Raw genomic sequence first — 24008 nt, 5'->3', positions numbered from 1 at the left:
AAAGCTTTAATATTTAACTTTTTAGTTAAAATATAAGTGAGGAGATAATGGAGTATATCTAATCAACTTAAGATGGTGTTTTCTTTGATTTCTCAGTCTGAACTTCTAAGTTCCCAGTTGTTATTGAATGCAGCATCAGGTTTTCCTGTGACAGACATATGATCAAACCAATCAGATTACTGAACTCTTACCTATAATTCCTATAATACTTGATTCCAGGTGCTTTTTCTGTGCACAAGTGAGTTTGACACAATAAGGAAACAAGGTTTGTCCTTAAAAGATACCTGAGAAATAGTTGCATTACTGTGGTAAAAGCTCTCCAATCTCATAAATACCTGATACAGTAATTTTGAATATAGGGAATTGTTAGATCAGAACTAGGACATGTTCTTGATAAATACTTTACTTTACTTCTCTGCTAAATTTCTTCTTATGTCTTTTCGGCAAAAATTAAAATAAGACCAAATGTTGGTAATGAATCAAGAAAAATTCTAATGAATCCTCTGTGAATCATGATTTGGTGTTTTGTTTTTTTCACTGAATCACAATGAAAATTTGAGATATTTCACAATGAAAATACAGTTTATCAGAAGCCGGTGTAAAAAGTCATGGTCAGCTGTCTTCATCTGGAGAAAATGTTGGTTGTCGTAAAGAGTGGAACCAGAATTGGCAACTTTTAATGAAAGAAATTTGTTCTTTAAATTAAATGTAAAATATTCACACCCACCTGTGCTCTAATTCAAGTGTTCAGATGCCCCAAATAACCAATAAATTACAGTTTTGTATCATAAAGTTTTTTCCTGAGAATCATTGATCAGGTCAAAAATATATTTCTTAATGCCAGCTTTTCAAACAGCTCCAACACTTGGCATTCCAGATCCTCATGAACCTTTCATACAGGCAGTTGATGAGAAGCATGGTTGTATGACATCTGTTCTTATGCAGGAACATGGGGGCACGCAAAGGCCAGTGGCGTATTTCTCAGCAAAATTGGACTCTGTGGCTGCAGGCCTGCCTGGTTGTCTTCTTGCTGTTGCAGCTGCAGAGAAAGCTGTCCTGGCCTCTCGTGATATTGTAGGCTACACTAATTTGACTGTTTTGGTTCCTCAGTAATGCAACAACTAAAGTACTGCTGACAGAAATAATTCCTAGATGGGGCATTCTAGAGATGATCAGCAGTGATAATGGCAGACACTTTGTAAACACAGCATTGACTGAGGTTGGTAAGTTCCTTGGAATAAGCTTGCACACAACATTGTGCTTATCATCCACAGAGTGGAGGTGCTGCGGAAAGAGAAAGTGGTACATTAAAGACCAAGTTAGCCAAATGTTGTGACGAAACGGGTCTGCCATGGACAAAAGCATTACCAATTGTGCTCACCTTTATGAGGATGAGAATCAGAGCTCGAGTGAATCTCAGCCCATTTGAGATTTTATTTGGCAGACCTCCTAACCTGGAATTGGGACCTGTAACCAGACCCCTCCCTTCCACAACTGTCAGCAGTAAAGGCTGTACTCCACCAGTGTGTTAAGTGCTAGTAACCTCTGACACCGAAGAATGAACCATCCTTACTGAGACCTGCAATGAAGCGACGTGGTGATCACACGTGCGAACCATGGCAGAAACTGTTTATTATTTGTATTTTCTTATTTAAAACCAGCATGTGCACATTTTATCTTGATTTCACAGGAAGAAGAAAAGAGAACTCTCCCCGGGGCTCCCGCCATCTCCTCTGGGTTTGTTTACGTTACTGCACTGGACGCCTCGTGGCGCCTATCTCTGCCACTCCAGGTTTGGGCATCTGAAACCGACTCCCTTTCGATCGGCCGGGGGCGACGTAGGCCATCGTCCCGCACTTCTGAGTGGCGTTCGCCCATCCCTTGATGGACCAACTGATACCATCTTCAACTGCTATTCACATGGAACCCTCCTTCGTTCTACTACCACCAAGATCTGAAACCTATGCCCTTTCGAAGATTTTAAGCTTCTGTTTGCACCTCTCTCACTAGAGCAGGAAAGGGCCAAATCAAGTGTGGCAGACCATTATTATCTCCAGAAGGAGGAGACTCAGATCCCCCCTGCAAAAGGCCAACATCTAGTGTGCCCCCTGATGTGAGAATTTTCCCATTTTCCAACATGGGAAACCCAACAAACACTGCACAGGCAATCATTTCACCCATGTCTATTTCGTGAAATGTGATGTCCATCTTTGCCTGAACAAGGAGAGAAACTGTTTTCAGGCCTACCACAATACAAAATAAGATGTGGTGTACCAAAAAATAAACAAATCTAAGTGAAAGGTTCCTCTTCCACCACACTGGTTCCTCTGGTGGGTTTGTCATCGCTGCGTGATAGCTTTATTTCAGCAGATACAGAATATGTATGACATTGTTTTGCAATATGGAAAAAATGTTCTGTTGCTTGTTTGAAATTACTTTAAAAAAAGTTTAAAGGAAACTCAAAGTTTAATGAGTTAAAAATGTTGTGTTGTAAGGGTTTTTGTTTGTTTAAGGTAAACAAACTGAGCGATGAATTACACATCAATACCAGATATATCAAATATGATACGTATTAAAAATCATATATGCAAATGTATATGCATTTTTTTTGGTTGTTAGAAGGTTCAACAAACACAAATGTTTTTAAAAAAACATTTTTTTTCTGACAGTTATTTCATGGCTCAGGCTTTACAGGGAATTATCTAACAAAATAAAGACCCGAGTACACAAAAAAGTTAAAGAATTGTAAGATAGGGGAGACTGGGTGTGGTGGAAATTTTAGTAATGCACAGATTCATTTTGCACAGAGTTATTTTCTTAAGATAACTTTAATAGATGCTTTAATGATAATAAGATAAGATTGATAAGATGCTTTAATAATAATATCTTGCAAGAGAGAACAATACAGTATAAAATACTGAGTTGCTCAAACCACAAAAGGCAAAAAACACACAGTTATATTGCCCACTTATCACATCATCTCTCTTTGGGTATAGTTGATTGTTCTTCTATCTTTCCTCCCCAACCATCAGTTGAGGTTGCCCCCTTAAAGTGCAGCTATCTCATTATAACTGTCAGGTCTCACCGAGACTCTTAGGTCTTTGTATATTGTCTTGTCACTTCCTGTTTTATTTTGAAATTAACAACTCCTCTCGTTTCAGATAACTTGCTCTTCCTCCCGTGCCATGTGTCTCATTGTCTTCCCTTGTAGGTACCAGATGTGCTCGGGTTACCAGATCTGCTCGGGGCCCTGCGCCTGTTTGGGTTTACGTTTACCCCACTATTTACATTTTATGAATGCCAATATGAGGTTATTTAATAGAAACTCCAACTGTATTACAAACTACATTGCGTCCCATTTCATAAGAATCAGAAGTGCTCGGGGTGAAGTCCCTTTCGAAAGATAATGCTGGATTTCTTTGTAAAAGCCATCCATGTTTCCTACGAAGAGCCGCGAAAACGACTTCAATAGGTTGTTTTTTTTACTTCTTCAGTAAGTTGTCCGGACCAATCACAATCCCTTACGTCATCGTGCCAACGTCCAGCCAATAGGCGCAGGGCCCCGAGCACATCTGGTACCTACACCCTGATTCCCAAGTGTTTCCACCTGTTCCCCTTGGTCCCTCATGTGTATTTAGTCTGCGTCTTCCCTTGTCTCGTTGCCAGTGTGTTGAATTGTCTCTCGAGCTTTCGTCCGCTAGCCTCCACAGTGATCCACGCCTACGTAAACCAAAGATCTTGTTTGTTAATGATTTCCTCCTTGAGAGCGATTTTTTTTGTTGTAAGTTTTTTCAAAGATTTAGCCAAGTGAAGTTTTCTTTGTATTGTCGTTTATTCAGTGGTACCTCCGGTAGAGGAGTGTCTTTGATTTCTAGTGATAACTTTCATAGCAACTCCATTAGAAGGAGCCTCTTTTGTTTATTGGTTTGGTTAAATTTCTATAGAGCCTCCGACGGTTCGGAGAGGGATAAATTTAGTTGTAAGATTTATATAACCTTTTGTTTTTTCCTCCTAGCGTGGAGAGAGTTTTCTTTTGATAAGTTTTATAGTCTCACTCTTCTCCCCACAGGTATCGAGAAGAGTGAGTTAGGAATTCATAATCTATTGCTTTGCTCTGCAAGTGACTATCATTATATAAATAAAATCTGGTTATTGTTTCTACCCTGCATCTGCGTCCAGTGCTTCACGGTTCGTGACAATAACAAGCCCACCATTGTAAAGAGGAATTTCAGAAAAACAGGACAGGCTGGTCATTTGCAGGTTATACACAGTAACACTTGAGGAAAACTTGAAAGCAAAGAAGTTCTTTGAGTCATTTGGTGAGATACGTGCTAAATTCTGAGAACTATTTCTTCCCCACCTGACAGGGACAATAACATTACACATGTCAGGGGGAACACTGCCCAGTGCGCGTCTGTTGAATTCATTTGCAGTTTCAGGTTGGGATTCAAAGCAAACTATACAAGTATTTTGTGCTCTAGCTATCTTAAAATATGGCCGTTGTGGAATAATGTGACTAGTGAGGGGCGGACATTCTGTACGCCAAGCATAGTGATCTCCCTCACTAGGATATTTACCAACCACGCCCTTAGAATAACTTTCTCTCATCAGTCAACAATGTGTCAAACACAGGTGATGGGTACAATTTACATTACCACGGAGTAGATATCTTGCCATCACAGGGGCAATCTCAGGCAGGTACAGCCTCTCATTAAGACTGCCATTAGAGCAGATGCCATAGGAAGTACAAGTGAAAGGATCAACTTCCCCCCAGGTACTCCTGGTTGTGCATCTTTCATACAAACCACACAAGAATTTTTGGTGACAGATCTGACAGAATATAAATCTCCAATTGATACCAAACGTTGCGCATCACCCATGGTTCTTGTAAAACATTTCCTGGAGTTGCCACCAGGAGAGGCATCTTTAATATGATCTATATTTTTGCTTCCAGTGAAATCAAGATAAAATGTGCACATGCTGGTTATAAATAAGAAAATACAAATAACAAACAGTTTCTGCCATGGTTCGCACGTGTGATCACCACGTCGCTTCATTGCAGGTCTCAGTAAGGATGGTTCAATCTTCAGTGTCAGAGGTTACTAGCACTTAACACACTGGTGGAGTACAGCTTTTACTGCTGACTCTTTTCGTCCTTCCGGGCGTGATGGTTAGGCTGATGTATGTCAGGGTGTTAAATCATCAACTGGTTGCGTCACCTTCTTACAGTGACTGGCATGAATCCAGGTTGCTCTCACTGCGACTTTAACAGCTGTGTGAGTGACCAGTAGCACCTGGAACGGGCCTTACCAACTTTTGAACTTCCAGTTTTTCCTTCGAAGTTCCTTCACCACTACCCAGTCACCTGGTTGGAGTGGGTGCAGAGGTGTGTCTGCTATGGCTGGAAGGGCTGCTTTCCCTGTCTGTGAAACTTGAGATCATCATCACAAACAGTTGTGGAAGGGAGGGGTCTGGTTACAGGTCCCAATCCCAGGTTAGGAGGTCTGCCAAATAAAATTTCAAATGGGCTGAGATTCACTCGAGCTCTGATTCTCATCCTCATAAAGGTGAGCACAATTGGTAATGCTTTTGTCCATGGCAGAACCGTTTCGTCACAACATTTGGCTAACTTGGTCTTTAATGTACCACTTTCTCTTTCCGCAGCACCTCCACTCTGTGGATGATAAGCACAATGTTGTGTGCAAGCTTATTCCAAGGAACTTACCAACCTCAGTCAATGCTGTGTTTACAAAGTGTCTGCCATTATCACTGCTGATCGTCTCTAGAATGCCCCATCTAGGAATTATTTCTGTCAGCAGTACTTTAGTTGTTGCATTACTGAGGAACCAAAACAGTCAAATTAGTGTAGCCTACAATATTACGAGAGGCCAGGACAGCTTTCTCTGCAGCTGCAACAGCAAGAAGACAACCAGGCAGGCCTGCAGCCACAGAGTCCAATTTTGCTGAGAAATACGCCACTGGCCTTTGCCTGCCCCCATGTTCCTGCATAAGAACAGATGTCATACAACCATGCTTCTCATCAACTGCCTGTATGAAAGGTTCATGAGGATCTGGAATGCCAAGTGTTGGAGCTGTTTGAAAAGCTGGCATTAAGAAATATATTTTTGACCTGATCAATGATTCTCAGGAAAAAACTTTATGATACAAAACTGTAATTTATTGGTTATTTGGGGCATCTGAACACTTGAATTAGAGCACAGGTGGGTGTGAATATTTTACATTTAATTTAAAGAACAAATTTCTTTCATTAAAAGTTGCCAATTCTGGTTCCACTCTTTACGACAACCAAAATTTTCTCCAGATGAAGACAGCTGACCATGACTTTTTACACCGGCTTCTGCTAAACTGTATTTTCATTGTGAAATATCTCAAATTTTCATTGTGATTCAGTGAAAAAAACAAAACACCAAATCATGATTCACAGAGGATTCATTTGAATTTTTCTTGATTCATTACCAACATTTGGTCTTATTTTAATTTTTGCCGAAAAGACATAAGAAGAAATTTAGCAGAGAAGTAAAGTAAAGTATTTATCAAGAACATGTCCTAGTTCTGATCTAACAATTCCCTATATTCAAAATTACTGTATCAGGTATTTATGAGATTGGAGAGCTTTTACCACAGTAATGCAACTATTTCTCAGGTATCTTTTAAGGACAAACCTTGTTTCTTTATTGTGTTAAACTCACTTGTACACAGAAAAAGCACCTGGAATCAAGTATTATAGGAATTATAGCTAAGAGTTCAGTAATCTGATTGGTTTGATCATATGTCTGTCACAGGAAAACCTGATGCTGCATTCAAAAACAACTGGGAACTTAGAAGTTCAGACTGAGAAATCAAAGAAAACACCATCTTAAGTTGATTAGATATACTCCATTATCTCCTCACTTATATTTTAACTAAAAAGTTAAATATTAAAGCTTTCTTTCATTATTGATTTAATAAGGCATAAAAGTACTTTATGCCTCATCCATCCATCATCTGCCGCTTATCTGGGGGTCGGGTCGCGGGGGCAGCAGCTTGAGCAGAGAAACCCAGACATCTCAGTAACCGGCCACTTCCTCCAGCTCTTCCGGGGGGACCCCGAGGCGTTCCCAGGCCAGCCGAGAGACATAGTCTCTCCAACGTGTCCTGGGTCTCCCCCGGGGTCTCCTCCCACTTTATGCCTCATTCAAATAAAATTTTTTCTTCAGTTTAATCAACTACATAATTGTTTGTTCTTTGTAACAAAGCAGCAAAGCAAAGCTAAGGTTGCTGTGATTTCTTTACCCACTTTGTGAAACAAATATGATAAATTATGAGTCCCAATTTCCAAATTCCAAGGTACATCGAATCCTGCATGTCTTCTCTGAGTTGAAAGCCAATTAGACCTATGAGGAACAGCTGTGATACCTGCCAGATGAACTTTTTAAAACTTGCCTGTTGCATTTTTATGTTTAAACTGAAGCAATGGGAGCTGTTTGGGTCCAGATAATTTGTGGTCTGACAATATGGTTAACCAGAGGTTTGTGTTTTAGTGTTCTTTACGTAAATATATATATTTCCCTTGTATAATTATTTTTTGGTTGTAATGGGTTTTATGGTAATCTGATGTGTCAGGGTGAGGTTGTTTATGTTGTTCCATGAAGTTGCAGAAACATGAAACTTTAATGAATTATCTGTCCATAGGCTGGTGTTTGCCAGTTGTTGGAACAAATGGAAGATCTTATGTGCTGCAGAGGAATGAAAATGGTCAGTAAATCAATAGCATCAACTCTTTTGAGCTTCTTTCTGACAATAACTCCTTGGTTTCCTTACAGACTGGTCATCCAATGATGTTTCTCCCAAGACAAACCTTGGCCTTCTTAAGTCGATGGATTCCATGTTGGTGAAAAATGTTGAAAAAGGTGAGCAAGATCTGTGACCAACTGAACATTTGTCCTGGCGTCTTACAGCAGAAGAATTTAATACTTAGAAATTATATGCGACTGTTTCATTTAAAGCAGCTTTTCATGTTTACATAAAAAAATTTGAAATAAAATTTCTGTGGTGTGGGGACAGCTTCATTTGGTGTTTGAAGCAGCTCCTGAGAAAGCCTTGTTCTTGTTCTCAGTTATTACAACAATGTGGATAACTTGGTTAAGCTAACAAAGTTCCAGGTCAAAGTAGTGGGACTTGGCAATTAAGGTGTATTGAATTGGTCTTGTATGCCTGTTTCTTTCAGTGCAACTGGAAACAAATGAAGTGGAAGTTAAGACGTCAAATGGCAGCGCAAGATTAAATGACCTCATGACCGCACTGAAAGAGGCCTCCAGCGGCAACCAGACTGTCCTGGCGGATGTGTCCAGCGGCAACCAGACTGTCCTGGCGGATGTGTCCAGCGGCAACCAGACTGTCCTGGCGGATGTGTCCAGCGGCAACCAGACTGTCCTGGCGGATGTGTCCAGCGGCAACCAGACTGTCCTGGCGGATGTGTCCAGCGGCAACCAGACTGTCCTGGCGGATGTGTCCAGCGGCAACCAGACTGTCCTGGCGGATGTGTCCAGCGGCAACCAGACTGTCCTGGCGGATGTGTCCAGCGGCAACCAGACTGTCCTGGCGGATGTGTCCAGCGGCAACCAGACTGTCCTGGCGGATGTGTCCAGCGGCAACCAGACTGTCCTGGCGGATGTGTCCAGCGGCAACCAGACTGTCCTGGCGGATGTGTCCAGCGGCAACCAGACTGTCCTGGCGGATGTGTCCAGCGGCAACCAGACTGTCCTGGCGGATGTGTCCAGCGGCAACCAGACTGTCCTGGCGGATGTGTCCAGCGGCAACCAGACTGTCCTGGCGGATGTGTCCAGCGGCAACCAGACTGTCCTGGCGGATGTGTCCAGCGGCAACCAGACTGTCCTGGCGGATGTGTCCAGCGGCAACCAGACTGTCCTGGCGGATGTGTCCAGCGGCAACCAGACTGTCCTGGCGGATGTGTCCAGCGGCAACCAGACTGTCCTGGCGGATGTGTCCAGCGGCAACCAGACTGTCCTGGCGGATGTGTCCAGCGGCAACCAGACTGTCCTGGCGGATGTGTCCAGCGGCAACCAGACTGTCCTGGCGGATGTGTCCAGCGGCAACCAGACTGTCCTGGCGGATGTGTCCAGCGGCAACCAGACTGTCCTGGCGGATGTGTCCAGCGGCAACCAGACTGTCCTGGCGGATGTGTCCAGCGGCAACCAGACTGTCCTGGCGGATGTGTCCAGCGGCAACCAGACTGTCCTGGCGGATGTGTCCAGCGGCAACCAGACTGTCCTGGCGGATGTGTCCAGCGGCAACCAGACTGTCCTGGCGGATGTGTCCAGCGGCAACCAGACTGTCCTGGCGGATGTGTCCAGCGGCAACCAGACTGTCCTGGCGGATGTGTCCAGCGGCAACCAGACTGTCCTGGCGGATGTGTCCAGCGGCAACCAGACTGTCCTGGCGGATGTGTCCAGCGGCAACCAGACTGTCCTGGCGGATGTGTCCAGCGGCAACCAGACTGTCCTGGCGGATGTGTCCAGCGGCAACCAGACTGTCCTGGCGGATGTGTCCAGCGGCAACCAGACTGTCCTGGCGGATGTGTCCAGCGGCAACCAGACTGTCCTGGCGGATGTGTCCAGCGGCAACCAGACTGTCCTGGCGGATGTGTCCAGCGGCAACCAGACTGTCCTGGCGGATGTGTCCAGCGGCAACCAGACTGTCCTGGCGGATGTGTCCAGCGGCAACCAGACTGTCCTGGCGGATGTGTCCAGCGGCAACCAGACTGTCCTGGCGGATGTGTCCAGCGGCAACCAGACTGTCCTGGCGGATGTGTCCAGCGGCAACCAGACTGTCCTGGCGGATGTGTCCAGCGGCAACCAGACTGTCCTGGCGGATGTGTCCAGCGGCAACCAGACTGTCCTGGCGGATGTGTCCAGCGGCAACCAGACTGTCCTGGCGGATGTGTCCAGCGGCAACCAGACTGTCCTGGCGGATGTGTCCAGCGGCAACCAGACTGTCCTGGCGGATGTGTCCAGCGGCAACCAGACTGTCCTGGCGGATGTGTCCAGCGGCAACCAGACTGTCCTGGCGGATGTGTCCAGCGGCAACCAGACTGTCCTGGCGGATGTGTCCAGCGGCAACCAGACTGTCCTGGCGGATGTGTCCAGCGGCAACCAGACTGTCCTGGCGGATGTGTCCAGCGGCAACCAGACTGTCCTGGCGGATGTGTCCAGCGGCAACCAGACTGTCCTGGCGGATGTGTCCAGCGGCAACCAGACTGTCCTGGCGGATGTGTCCAGCGGCAACCAGACTGTCCTGGCGGATGTGTCCAGCGGCAACCAGACTGTCCTGGCGGATGTGTCCAGCGGCAACCAGACTGTCCTGGCGGATGTGTCCAGCGGCAACCAGACTGTCCTGGCGGATGTGTCCAGCGGCAACCAGACTGTCCTGGCGGATGTGTCCAGCGGCAACCAGACTGTCCTGGCGGATGTGTCCAGCGGCAACCAGACTGTCCTGGCGGATGTGTCCAGCGGCAACCAGACTGTCCTGGCGGATGTGTCCAGCGGCAACCAGACTGTCCTGGCGGATGTGTCCAGCGGCAACCAGACTGTCCTGGCGGATGTGTCCAGCGGCAACCAGACTGTCCTGGCGGATGTGTCCAGCGGCAACCAGACTGTCCTGGCGGATGTGTCCAGCGGCAACCAGACTGTCCTGGCGGATGTGTCCAGCGGCAACCAGACTGTCCTGGCGGATGTGTCCAGCGGCAACCAGACTGTCCTGGCGGATGTGTCCAGCGGCAACCAGACTGTCCTGGCGGATGTGTCCAGCGGCAACCAGACTGTCCTGGCGGATGTGTCCAGCGGCAACCAGACTGTCCTGGCGGATGTGTCCAGCGGCAACCAGACTGTCCTGGCGGATGTGTCCAGCGGCAACCAGACTGTCCTGGCGGATGTGTCCAGCGGCAACCAGACTGTCCTGGCGGATGTGTCCAGCGGCAACCAGACTGTCCTGGCGGATGTGTCCAGCGGCAACCAGACTGTCCTGGCGGATGTGTCCAGCGGCAACCAGACTGTCCTGGCGGATGTGTCCAGCGGCAACCAGACTGTCCTGGCGGATGTGTCCAGCGGCAACCAGACTGTCCTGGCGGATGTGTCCAGCGGCAACCAGACTGTCCTGGCGGATGTGTCCAGCGGCAACCAGACTGTCCTGGCGGATGTGTCCAGCGGCAACCAGACTGTCCTGGCGGATGTGTCCAGCGGCAACCAGACTGTCCTGGCGGATGTGTCCAGCGGCAACCAGACTGTCCTGGCGGATGTGTCCAGCGGCAACCAGACTGTCCTGGCGGATGTGTCCAGCGGCAACCAGACTGTCCTGGCGGATGTGTCCAGCGGCAACCAGACTGTCCTGGCGGATGTGTCCAGCGGCAACCAGACTGTCCTGGCGGATGTGTCCAGCGGCAACCAGACTGTCCTGGCTGTGGCTTAAGATGCATTTTATTTACTTGGAATAAAACCATCAACTTTTAATTTCTGCCTTCTCTGATTCTTGGGTACTGCAATATTGCCCTGGTCAGTGTCACTACTGATGACATGACCCTCTGGGCTCCTGTGCGCTTAACAGTTTCTCCTTGGGCTCATGTTCCAGTCAAGGAGCATGTTGTAGTACTCTGCATATCCACTGAAGTGCAGTGGGTCCTGTGTTCCTTCTAGAGCATGACAGTATACTCTGGCCACAAGGCCAGAGTATGCAGACAATTCCTGGAGGAATTTATACCACTGAATGGGCCCCACACTTTTCTGACTTAAATCCAATAAAAAAAAAAAAAAAACCTCTAGGACATGTCTTGGTTAAACTCATACAGTTGGGTTGCATCTGACTGTTAAGAAGTTCAGTGATGCTCTTTTCCACATTTGGGATAAATGTCCCTTCAGGTCACCGTATGTTGATCCATTAGAAGCATGCCCCAATGTTGTAATGCATGCATGCAATCATTTGGGGGCCACTTGGTATAATTTTCAGTTGCTACAATGGCCCTTTCGCCCTTTTCACATGATAGGGGTGTCTTTGAATTCAGTCTGCGTTGATCATTAATGCCAATTGTGGTCTTTCATCCTTCACACATTGCCTGGATATGCAGTATGATTCTTCCACTGAGATCTGTTTTCAAAGTTTCTTTTTTTTTGTTGAGCAGTGTGTATTGGCTAATTATCAACCTATATCTAATCTCCCTTTGTCGAAAGTTCTTGAAAAAATAGTTGCAGTTCAACTTTGATCATTTACATAGAAATAATCTCTTTGAAGAGTTTCAGTCAGGATTCAGAGTGCATCATAGCACAGAAACAGCACTGGTAAAAGTTACCAATGATCTCCTCTTAGCCTCTGATAGCGGACTTGTTTCTGTATTTGTCCTGTTGGATCTCAGTGCTGCATTTGATACGATCGAGCACAACAGAGACTTGAACTTGTTCTAGCGATTAACACACAATCATTGCAAATATTTATGATTTTATGAGAAACTTGACTTAATTTGAATTTCCCTGACTGGGGGATGAATAAAGTATTTTTCTATTCTATTCAATTCTATTCTATTCTAGCCACCTAAAAATCACTTATTTTAAGGCTTAAAACTTCACTTTCAAAATGGGACTTTCAAAGTTATAGCTAATTAGATATAATGCAAGTTTGGGAGACTGGACTGAAGAGAAGTTTTGGTACAATCTGTTGGTTTCTTAGTCAGGAAATTGTTTTTGAATTGGCTCTGTGTGAATGAATTGTATTATTTTTTAAATTAATTGGAATATGATTACAATGAATTGAACTCAAATTGAAATGAATTGGATTATATCATTGAAATGCCCTGAGATGACATTTGTTGTAATTTGGCGTTATATAAATAAAACTGAATGGAATTGCAGGAAAAACATATCATATGTGGAAAAAGGCTTATCTTGGAAACATTTTAAAAACTGACATTATTCTTGTGATGTCACCACTGATGTTGTTTGACATCACAATTGATGTCACCTCTGATGTTGTTTGACTTCACAAATGTTATATAGGCCAGACATTTTCACTCCTTTTTCACAGTTCGTCAGGAGTTTATCTGAAGAAACACGTCCAGTTTTGGAAGCAAATTTGAAAGTCACAGTAAACGATTTTCACATCGCCTAAAAAAACAACACTTAATTACTATTATAAATAGTCATTTTGACAAACTCTTAAAAACAACACTTTATTACTATCTTAAATAGTCATTTTGACAAGCTCTTAAAAACAACAAGCAAAATGAGTCAAACCAAGATATCATCTGCTCAACTTCAGTGGTGTGACATGGTAGACGACGATTTACCTGAGGATTTCTACACATATACCATTACTTTTGGTGATAATGAAGGTTATGAGGAACCCTCCAACATGTCAGAAAATGACCTTTTGGAAAAAGAACAATGCCAGGCCTCTGAGGATTCCCCGTCTCCTCAAACAGTAAATGACGAAGAGGAAAAAGAACCATCCCAGGTCTCTGCTGCGGCTGTGACTCCTCATTCCGAGGACGTCCAGCTTGTGCAGGATCATCCCCAGGCCTCCAAAGTTTGTCGCGTCACCTGGAAGTTTCCAAATTCACAAACCGACAAACAAGCCCAGGCCTCCAACAAATATAACATTACTTTTGGCAGTAACGAAAGTTATAAGGAACCCACCAACAGGCAAGAAATTTTAACATCAAGCCAAGGAAATGACCAGTTTGAAAAAGAACAATCCCAGGCCTCCTACAAATATAACATTACTTTTGGCAGTAACAAAGGTTTGGAGGAACCCACCAACAGATCAGAAATTTTAACATCAAGCTCAGAAAATGAGCTGTTGGAAAAGGAACAATCCCAGGTCTCTGCTGTGGCTGTGACTCCTCATTCCGAGGACGTCCAGCTTGTGCAGGATCATCCCCAGGCCTCCAAAGTTCGTTGCGTCACCTGGAAGTTTCCAATTTCACAAACCGAGGAGATTCCAACTAATGCCTCTGCTGCCGACAAAGATTATGGATCAGAGAAATTACAGGAATCTTACCAACATAATAAGGACAAGATCAACTATTTATACCATCGGATGGATATTGTCAGGACTAAGCTGCTGAAAAAGAATTTCTTTCTAACACGAGAAAAAGACAGAAGAGTCGCAGCAGAGAATAGCTGCTCCATTTCGGAGGAAAAACTGAAGGACCTGGAAAACAGTTTAACATGTGAGCGTCATCTCCGTGAAAAGTGTGAGCAGGAGCTCAAGGAATGCAATGAAGTCATTGCAGAATTTTGTGAAACACTGAAACCACCAGTATCTGAAACTGAATATCAGTCGGTTGTGAAAGAGCTAGAGAGCTTGAAAGAACAACTCAAAGAAAAGACTGCCTCCAATATTGCTCTTGCCTCCAAACTAAAGGCACAGGAGGAGGCAACAAAGACACAGGAATAGAAGGTGACAGAACTTATGAAGGCTGTATTTCAATTTCAATTCAATTCAATTTTATTTATATAGCGCCAGATTACAACAATTGTCATCTCAAGGCACTTAAGTAATATAGTCCAATTCAAGCCAATTGGAATTCAATTCATTGTAATCATAATCCAATTAATTCATATAGAGCCAATTCAAAAAATTAATATCCTAGCTAAGGAAACCAACAGATTGCACCGAAACTTGTCTTCAGTCCAATCTCCCGTCCTGAGCGTGCCTGTGGCGACTGTGGAAAGGAACGACTCCCTTTTAACAGGAAGAAACCTCTGGCAGAACCAGACTGAGGAAGGGTGGCCATCCGCCTCGACCAGCTGGGGTTTGAGAGGACAGAAAAGAGGGGGGAAAAACACCATAACGCCATTCAAAGGATACCTGTTGGAACAGGGAAACACAAGTTAATAACCACAATAATGTCACATGTACATAAAATCAATTGTGAAATTAAACAGGGGGAAAAAGAGAGCAAAGGAGGAAAGGTGTGACAGATGAGGTCCCCCAGCAGTCTAAGCCTATAGCAACTTAACTATGGGATGTTTCAGGATTACCTGAGCCATCCCTAACTAAAAGCTTTATTGAAAAGGAAAGTTTTAAGCCTAATCTTAAAAGTGGAAAGGGTGTCTGCTTCCCGGACATTTACTGGCAGCTTATTCCACAAGAGAGGGGCCTGATAACTGAAGGCTCTACCTCCCATTCTACTTTTAGAAACTCTGGGAAGAACAAGTAAACCTGCAGTTTGGGAACGAAGTGCTCTGTTAGGAAAATACCTTACAATTAAATCTTTAAGATATGATGGAGCTCGGTCATTAAGAGCTTTATATGTGAGAAGAAGAATCTTAAATTCTATTCTGAATTTAACAGGGAGCCAATGAAGAGAAGCTAAAACTGGAGAAACATGATCTCTCCTGTTAGTTCTCATCAGAACTCTGGCTGCAGCATTTTGGATCAGCTGGAGGCTTTTCAGAGAATATGTGGGACAGCCCAATAATAAGGAATTACAGTAGTCCAATCTTGAAGTAACAAATGCATGAACTAGTTTCTCTGCATCACCCTGAGACAGGATGTTCCTGATTTTAGCAATATTACGAAGGTGAAAGAAGGCAGTCCTAGAAACCAGTTTTATATGTGCGTCAAATGATAAATTCTGGTCAAAAATAACTCCAAGGTTCCTCACTGTAGAACTAGAAGCCAAGGAAATACCATCTAGAGTAACGATATAACTAGACAATTTCTCCCTGAAGCGCTCAGGTGCAAAGAGAACAACTTCAGTTTTGTCTGAATTTAAAATAAGACAGTTCTGAGTCATCCAGGTCTTTATGTCTTTAAGACAGGCTTGTAGTCTGACCAACCTGTTGGTTTCATCTGGTTTCATAGATAAGTACAGCTGAGTATCATCAGCATAACAATGGAAATTTATGCCATGCTGTCTGATAATGTTATCTAATGGAAGCATGTATAAAGTAAAAAGAATCTGTCCAAGCACAGAACCCTGAGGAACTCCATGACTTACTCCAACGTGTGAGGAAGATTCTTCATTTACAAGAACAAACTGGAATCTATCAGATAAATATGACTTAAACCAGCCTAATGCAGTTCCTTTAATCCCAATAAGATGTTCAAGTATCTGTAACAGAATGCTGTGCTCGATCGTATCAAATGCAGCACTGAGATCCAACAGGACAAGTACAGAAACAAGTCCGCTATCAGAAGCGAACAGGAGATCATTGGTAACTTTCACCAGTGCTGTTTCTGTGCTATGATGCACTCTGAATCCTGACTGAAACTCTTCAAACAGATTATTTCGGTGTAAATGATCCCAAAGTTGAACTGCAACTATTTTTTCAAGAACTTTAGACAAAAAAGGGAGATTGGATATAGGTCGATAATTAGCCAACACTTCTGAATCAAGAGTAGGTTTTTTAAGTAAAGGTTTAATTACAGCAACCTTAAAAGTCTGAGGTACATATCCTATCAACAAAGATATTAATTAAATAAAATATTTCTATCCGTAATCATCAAGCCAGAAGAAAAAACAGAGCTGTACATCCTCCCAGAACTCCATTTAGATCAGATACGTCTTCCACCAAAGAACATAATAGTAGAAGAGCTGGCTTCACAAGTGGAAGTATCGAATCTAGAAGTGGAGGGAGTCAACAAAGCAGAACCACAAGGGATCCCTGAGCCACCAAAAGAGAACGTTACATCAAAGAAGCGTCGACGCAAGAACAAAAAGACGCCAGAAACCATTGTAAAGAACCAGCCGGAAGTCATCCAGGAACCTCAAGACACGGAGGACATTTCATCACCGATCCATATACAGGAACCAGAGAAGATTTCCGAACCTGTGGAAGAAAAAGAAATAGAAAGGGCTTCTGAAGACTCACAGGAAGTGATTCCATCAGATTTGGCTCATCAGGCTGGAGTGCCACAACCAGACGTGGTCCCACAACTGGTGAGTGACATCGAAATGGAATTAGTCCCACAACCAAAAGATGTCTCAGAGCCACCGAAAGAGAAAGTTTCTTCTAAAAAGCGTTGACGCAAAAACAAAAAGACGGTAGAGACCATTATAAAGAACGACCAGCCTGAAGTCATCCAGGAACCTCAAGACACCGAGGACATTTCATCACAGATCGTTGTCCAGGAACCACTTCCAGAAAACAATCAAGAAAGAACTTTCATTATCATCGAAATGGAACCAACCTCTAAACATTCAGAGGACTCTCCAACATCAAACCCCTTACATGCCACAGAAGACATGTCTCTTAAACTTGCAGTACCAGAACAAGCAGTGGACAAGTTTAACCCCTCAGAAGAAAGACCAGAGCTGCCTTCAATGTGGAGGCGCTTCAAAAAATATATGACGCCAAAACATCGCCGACAACAACATCAAGAGAGAAAGTAGCGGCAGCATTTAGTATTCGCACATAAGACTAGTCAACCAATGAAATCTCTATACATCCTGTTACAGTAACATCAATAAAAATACTTAAAATGTAGATATCTTTTGTACGGCTCTATCTTTTCATCCTGAACAACTGCACTGACTGAAAGTATCAGTGAATTGTTCTCACAACTGTTAAGAGCATTATTGTGTCATTCAAATAAGAATATGAATATGTTCCTACAAAAATTATTATTACATTGATTTATGTGTTTAAATAAAATAAAACATTGTAAAAATAAAAAAAGCTAAATTTGTTTGGATTCTTTTATCAAAATAAGAAACAGTTTTACTTGTCAATTAAAAGATAATTTTCTTCAAAAGTTATTCTTCCGAGGACAAATAAGGTATTTCTTATATTGTTGAGGGTTTGATATCACCTTTTATTGTACATATTTATGCACTGTGCTTACATAGAGTTGATACACTCCTTTTTGAATGAAACAAGCATTGACCCCACAGTGTGAAGGGTTAGAACACTACATGCTTACAGGAGGAGTCAAAACAGGTCAAAACATTTGAACCATGAATAGATTTTACTCGTTATAAGATTAATTTCACTGTTTAGTGTCACGACAGCTGGAATGTACATCAGCATATGGATTAGTGTCTAACAGGAGGACTCCACTCTGGACGCACAATTTTCCTCTTGCCTGCGGAAGGATTAAAGATCTTGGACTTTCTATATGAAGACAGTGGAACAAAGAGTAGATTTTATTTACCAATCTGACAACATCATTTACAACTAAAAGTACTCTTCAACAGAACAGAACAATTCAGGAAACACTGATCAGCATCAACGCCTGAACTCATTCAGCAGTGTGGTGAAAACAGAAAAATACTGAAACTTCTCTGTTTAAAGGAGAAACTTTCAGCTGTGGGGCAAGATTTCCCTGCAGGTTCCTGATTTTCTCTTTGTTCGCTCAGTCTGTTGTTTTCTGTCCTCACTTTAGTCAACACAGTCCGACAGTAAAAAGCTCATTCTCTCTCTTTATCTAGTGTTTACATCACTGTGTCGACAGCACAGTTACACATGTATGCTGTTCAGTCAATGTTGACTTTTTATGCTGTTTCACATGTTCTGCTTTGAACATAAAATCTGACATCGTGGAGCTTTTATCATTAGCATCAAATATTTAAACATTGTTAGACATAAAAACATCCATTCACTCCATTCAAATTGTAAGAATGTTCGTGTCAGACAGGAAAAACGGGATCACACTCCTCAGCCTCCCTGGTAAGGTCTATTCGGGGGTACTGGAGAGGAGGAACCACATTTTCACAGTTTTCTGTGTAATGGTTCGTTATAAAAGAAGAGTCCACAAAGCCTGAGTAGCAGACCTGTGCTTCATCTTGACTTGAGGCATTTCAGGAGAAACTGTCTTGCAATTACAACCCCAGGGAGCCAACCAATGAATCTGGTTTTAATTATTGTCAAAACAGGTAAACTTTCATTCACTTTAGTCTCATGGCATACTAATAACCATTTGAATGATAGAGGATCAATGTAAACTTTGAATCAGCAGCTGGTGCAGGTGCGGCACCAGAGTGTGACATCGTCCTTCATATTATACCAGAAGTACCTGGCCTTAAGGCATGCAAGCGTCCTCTCCACCCGAAAGTGACCACCCACTGGGCCATCATGCATCTGTTGCATCACAGAGGTACGGTACTGGTGAGGCAGCAGGATCTGGGGATAGAACACGTGACCTTCTGCACAGTAGAATTTTCTCAGCAAGACTCCATCCTTCTGATAGAGTCGTTTCCATTGCGCCCAGTATGCTTTAGTAGCTGAGCTGCAGGGTGCTACGTCAGTCCACGATGGTCGGTCTCCTGCGTCCATCCACTTCCTCACTGGTGACATATCTGGGTCAGTTAGTTGGGCATTGCTCAACTGTTCTAGAGTCCAGCCGCAAAACAGGTTAGTGTGAAGTGGCTCACTCACCCTGTGGATGCTTGGAGAGGTGGGGGCATAGCCGCAGCTGTCGTTGTCGGAGGTGTCCTCTACCCCCACTGGAGGTTGCTCTCCACAGCAACCACTTCAGCTGGAAAGTCATCTAAGCTGTACTGCACTGCTTTATGCTGATGCCGGACACTTAGATTAGGCTCTGGCACCGTACATGGGCACGACTCACGGCACGGCCTCCTGGAAAGTGCGTCTGCATTTTGGTGGTGTCTCCCAGGGCGATGGATCACCTGGAAATCCTACTCTGCAAGTTTCTCTAACCAGCGGGCGAGCTGGCCCTCTGGCTCTCTCAGTCTAGTCAACCAGCGCAGGCTGCTGTGGTCGGTGCGGAGGGTAAACGGCCTTCCTAGCAGGTATTGCCTGAAGTGGGATGTGAACTCCACCCCTGCCAGGAGCTCACGTCTGGTGTGTGCAGTAATTTTGCTCTGTAGCTGACAGCCGCCTGCTCCCATAGGCTAGAACCCTCTCCTCACCCCCTTGTGTTTGGGAGAGGACTGCTCCGATTCCCCAATCACTGGCGTCGGTGTCGAGAAACAATTCGCCATTGTCGAGGGGATAGCCTAGCACAGGCGCAGATGTCAGCCGGCTTTTCAGTGTCTCGAATGCCTCTTGACATTCAGCTGTCCAGTCGAAGCGTGCATACTTTTTGGTGAGTTCATGAAGTGGCTTAGCAAGTGTGGCGAAATCCTGCACGAAACGTCTGTAATAGGACGCCAAGCCGACGAATTGCCGTACCTCTGAGATGTTTCTGGGTGTTGGCCACTCAACCACTTTCTGGATCTTTTGGGGGTCGGTGGCGACACCTCTGGCAGAGACGATGTGCCCCAGATAGGCCACTTGCTCCCGGAAAAGGCAGCACTTGGAAGGCTTCAGCTTGAGGTTGGCTTCATGTAGTCTGGTGAACACTTGGCTGAGTCGCTCCAGCATTTCAGTAGCATCCCACCTCAGGACTATAATATCGTCAAGATACACCAAACACGTCTCCCACTGCAGCCCAGCCAGATCACGATACATAAGTCGCTGGAACGTGGCCGGCGCGTTGCAAAGCCCAAACGGCATCACATTCCACTCAAAGAGCCCTTTCCGTGTGCAGAAAGCAGCAGTTTTGCGGGCCCTTGGTGTCATCTCCACCTGCCAGTAGCCTGATGTTAAGTCCAATGTGCTGAAGTACTTGGCAGTGGAGAGTGTGTCTAGAGTGTCCTGGATGCGTGGTAAGGGATAAGCGTCCTTGATAGTCCGTTCATTTAAAGGTCGGTAATCCACACATAACCGTGAGCTCTGATCTTTCTTTCTTACCATGCTGGGTTGGGCTACACCGTTCTCAAGGCTTTGCTGCACCTGTTGGTCTGCTGAAAGCTGTTTGTCACTGGCCATCCTGCGTGGCGGCTGTTTTATAGGTGGCCCAGGGGTGGTCAGGATATCGTGCTGCACAAGGCTAGTGCGGCCGAGATCGGTGGGCCCCGTGGAGAACACGTTGCTGTATGATTGCAGCAGGCTGGCCACCCTTCTATGGTCATCCTCTGACAGGCTGGCACAGCTCTCAGTGTAAAGGGACTGCAGGTGACTGGGGACAGAAACAGAGTCAGAATTACCAGGCTCGGACACTGTTAAGGCCTCCCTTTGCTGAAGCTCTACCTCTCCCATAACCTTTGCTGGCTGAAGGAGGCCGGCCACAGACCCTTTCATTAGCGTGACAGGTGCAGTGCCAGGGTTGAAGACTCTGATGGGGATGTTGGTTGATTGCCGCGTCCGAACAACAATGTGGGCCACTAACACATGGTGCTTTTCGATGAAGCTTTTGGTTGGGCTCAACATCATGTCTCCACTAGCTGCATGGCGGAGGCGGGACGTGCCGGGCACTACATATTCACAACCCGACGCTAACACAGTTGTGCAGGCCACTCTGACAATATGCACCTGAAGCTGGTGGTTTGGGTTAAAACGGGGGACCTTTTCACCGAAGAGGGTTATCTCTCTGTGACCATAGTCCAGGTGGGCACGTGCCTGCCGCAGAAAAGGGCGCCCCAGGATAACCTCGGTGCCCTCAGCCGTGTCAGCTATGATGAAATTCACATTGGTAATCCTGCTTGCCACGAGCACTAGCAGACTGACTTCCCCCATGACTGTCAAGCCCTTGGGCCCGATGCCCTGTAAGACCTGTGCAGTGGACGGCTGAATCTGGGGTCTGGACTCGACAGGAATAGAGTCAAAGTGGTGGAGAGGCAGCACATTTCTCTGAGCAGCAGAGTCTAGCAGAGCACACATTTCCACTCCATGTACTAGTATTTTAACACTCATTTCACCTTCCAGGCCGCTGGTGCAGGTAACCACGGTGCTGGGACGGAGAACTGGGGTCAGGTCGACACTCGGGGTGTGCGGTTTGGGTCGACGAGGAGAAGGGCAGTTCCTCTGTATATGTCCTACACCCGAACAGTTGTGATCTCGGCTGAGGTCATCTCAACATTTCTGTTTTTCTTTGGCAGCCACTGCTGGCGAAATCTCGGTTTCCTGTTTGTTGGGTTGGTGGACCTCATAACTTCCCCTCCTAGTTCATCACACAGCATCACACCTGTATCTTCGCGTACCGTTGCTGCCCTGGCTCTCCGCTCTGATGAACCGCGTTGACCTGGCTGCATCAGCTGGGTGACCGCTCTGGCAGCCCTTCTGGTCGTCTCGTACCGGTGTGCTACTTCGTATGCTCTGGCCAGGGTGCGTGGCTGCTCCTCCAGTAGTCTTTGAACCACTTCAGCATCAGCCAAGGCGTTAGTGAAGATCTCCACACTGATGGCGTCCTGTTCCCGCTCTGTACGATCTGCATACACAATGGAAACTTTTTCGTAGATATCATCCCTCAGACTGTGCAGAGCCTCACTCGTCCCTCTCACTCTCTGTCTCAGTTCAATGCCTATGGCTGCTGCATGCTCCGAACATGGCCCATAGGCCATCCACTTCATCCACAATACACTGGTAACTCCACCGAGTAGATCTGGGGTTTTTGTGGACAATAGCACCAGCAGCACCAGTCAGGCTAAATCTGAGCTGCACGGCCATGGTCTTCTCTGACCAGTGGTTGGCCTGAGCACAGCTCTCAAACAGGTAGAGAAAGCCTTTCCATGACCCCGACCCATCAAAACGACCTGGCTGTAAGGTGGGGATTCTCTCTCTCTGCCCATACTGTTCATCATCGCTACTGTCCATAAAATCACCGCCACACATCATGTGAGAGGAAGGACGTTGTGGGGCAGGCTCGGCCCTTCTCCAGCTAGGCTGTGAATATCCTCTGGAGTCATGCTCTTTACCCCGGTGAAATGGTGCATCACTGGGAGGGGCAGAGTAACAACCATTAGCTCGTTCTGCATAAACGTGTCTCACAGACTGGGACATACAAGGTGTGAAGGGGGGCACAGAAGACTGGGAGACTGGTGTATGGGCCAGAGTGGCTGGGTTCATGCTGGCATGCACATTGTTTGCAGGGGAAAAGGGGTTCGCTGGCCGTCCATCAAAAGTCTGTTTAAAGTCATTGTTCATGCCGTAATGTACGGCTACAGCTGGGGTAGAAACCATATTTCCAGGGCCAACCCAACAGTATTGAGGGGGAACCATAGACTCACCGACCGCTGCGCCGTCCTGCTTTGCTGGCGTGTGGAAGGGATTAGTCAGTGCTGAGGGCGGTGGGGTCGGTAGCCATGTCCCGCTGAGCAGCGCTGTCTTTGGACGGGCTGCCGCTTCACCTGCGGCTAGCTCCGTTGCTCCGGCGGTTAGCTCCATGCTAACTAGAAACGGGTTATAACTCTCCCCGCCGGCGACACATCTGCTGCCAGTTGAATCAACAGAGTCCGTTATGTCCGTTAAAAACGGATTGGTGCTTACGTTTGGGCTAATGAGCTCCCCGTGTCTTTCAAAAACATTGCCGCATGTCGCCATGCTCTCTCGCGTTCACAGCTATTCTTCTCACTTTTAGCCAACTTTTAAATCCCGGACGAGCCCCCAGTGTTACCTTCTTAACCCTCTGCCTCCGAACCGTAGTAAGGAGCTGGTCTTTATTTTCTGGATCGTTACCGGAAACTGGCAATCGTAGGGTCCGGGCCAAAGTGTGGGGCGAAATGAGAACGGAGTCAAGGCTTTTTTGTGCGGAACGCAGGTTTTATTCGTTTTCTTCCATCAATCTTTTTTTATCGACTCTCTCCCTACACACGTACGTCACACACACACAGACACCGTCTTAAAGGGGCAGGGCTGGACGGTGACACCGTGTTCTGAAGACATGGCAGCAATATGTTTAAGATATCAACGATTTATTGGTGAAACTACTCGTCCCTGGGTGGACTCGAACCACCAACCTTTCAGTTAACAGCCGAACGCGCTGGCCGATTGCGCCACAGAGACTACGGCGTAGGGGTCCACGTCCACGTCGTAGCTACATCGTCAAAATGACGGAGAAGTATAAACTACGTTTTAGAGATCAGTAAGTCTAGAGTGTGCCCCCTATTCTGTGTGGCCTCTGCTACATGCTGAGTCAGCCCAAAGTTGTCCAGAGTGTTACTCAGGTCTTTAGTCCCTTTGTCCTGAGGGTTGTCCATGTGGATGTTAAAATCACCA

At 45.6% G+C, this 24008-nt stretch overlaps 1 non-coding gene across 1 annotated transcript; it reads right to left on the bottom strand.

Annotated features, from left to right (window-relative positions):
• Positions 1–23721: 23721 nt before the first annotated feature.
• Positions 23722–23795, bottom strand: trnan-guu (transfer RNA asparagine (anticodon GUU)). The gene has a single exon. It is a non-coding gene; the product is annotated as a tRNA-Asn (tRNA).
• Positions 23796–24008: the final 213 nt, after the last annotated feature.

This window comes from Leuresthes tenuis, unplaced genomic scaffold (genome assembly GCF_036924035.1).
Source record: "Leuresthes tenuis unplaced genomic scaffold, fLeuTen1.0.hap1 SCAF_19, whole genome shotgun sequence".
Classification (NCBI taxonomy): Eukaryota; Metazoa; Chordata; class Actinopteri; order Atheriniformes; family Atherinopsidae; genus Leuresthes; species Leuresthes tenuis.
This window is presented reverse-complemented; position numbering and strand designations above follow the sequence as displayed.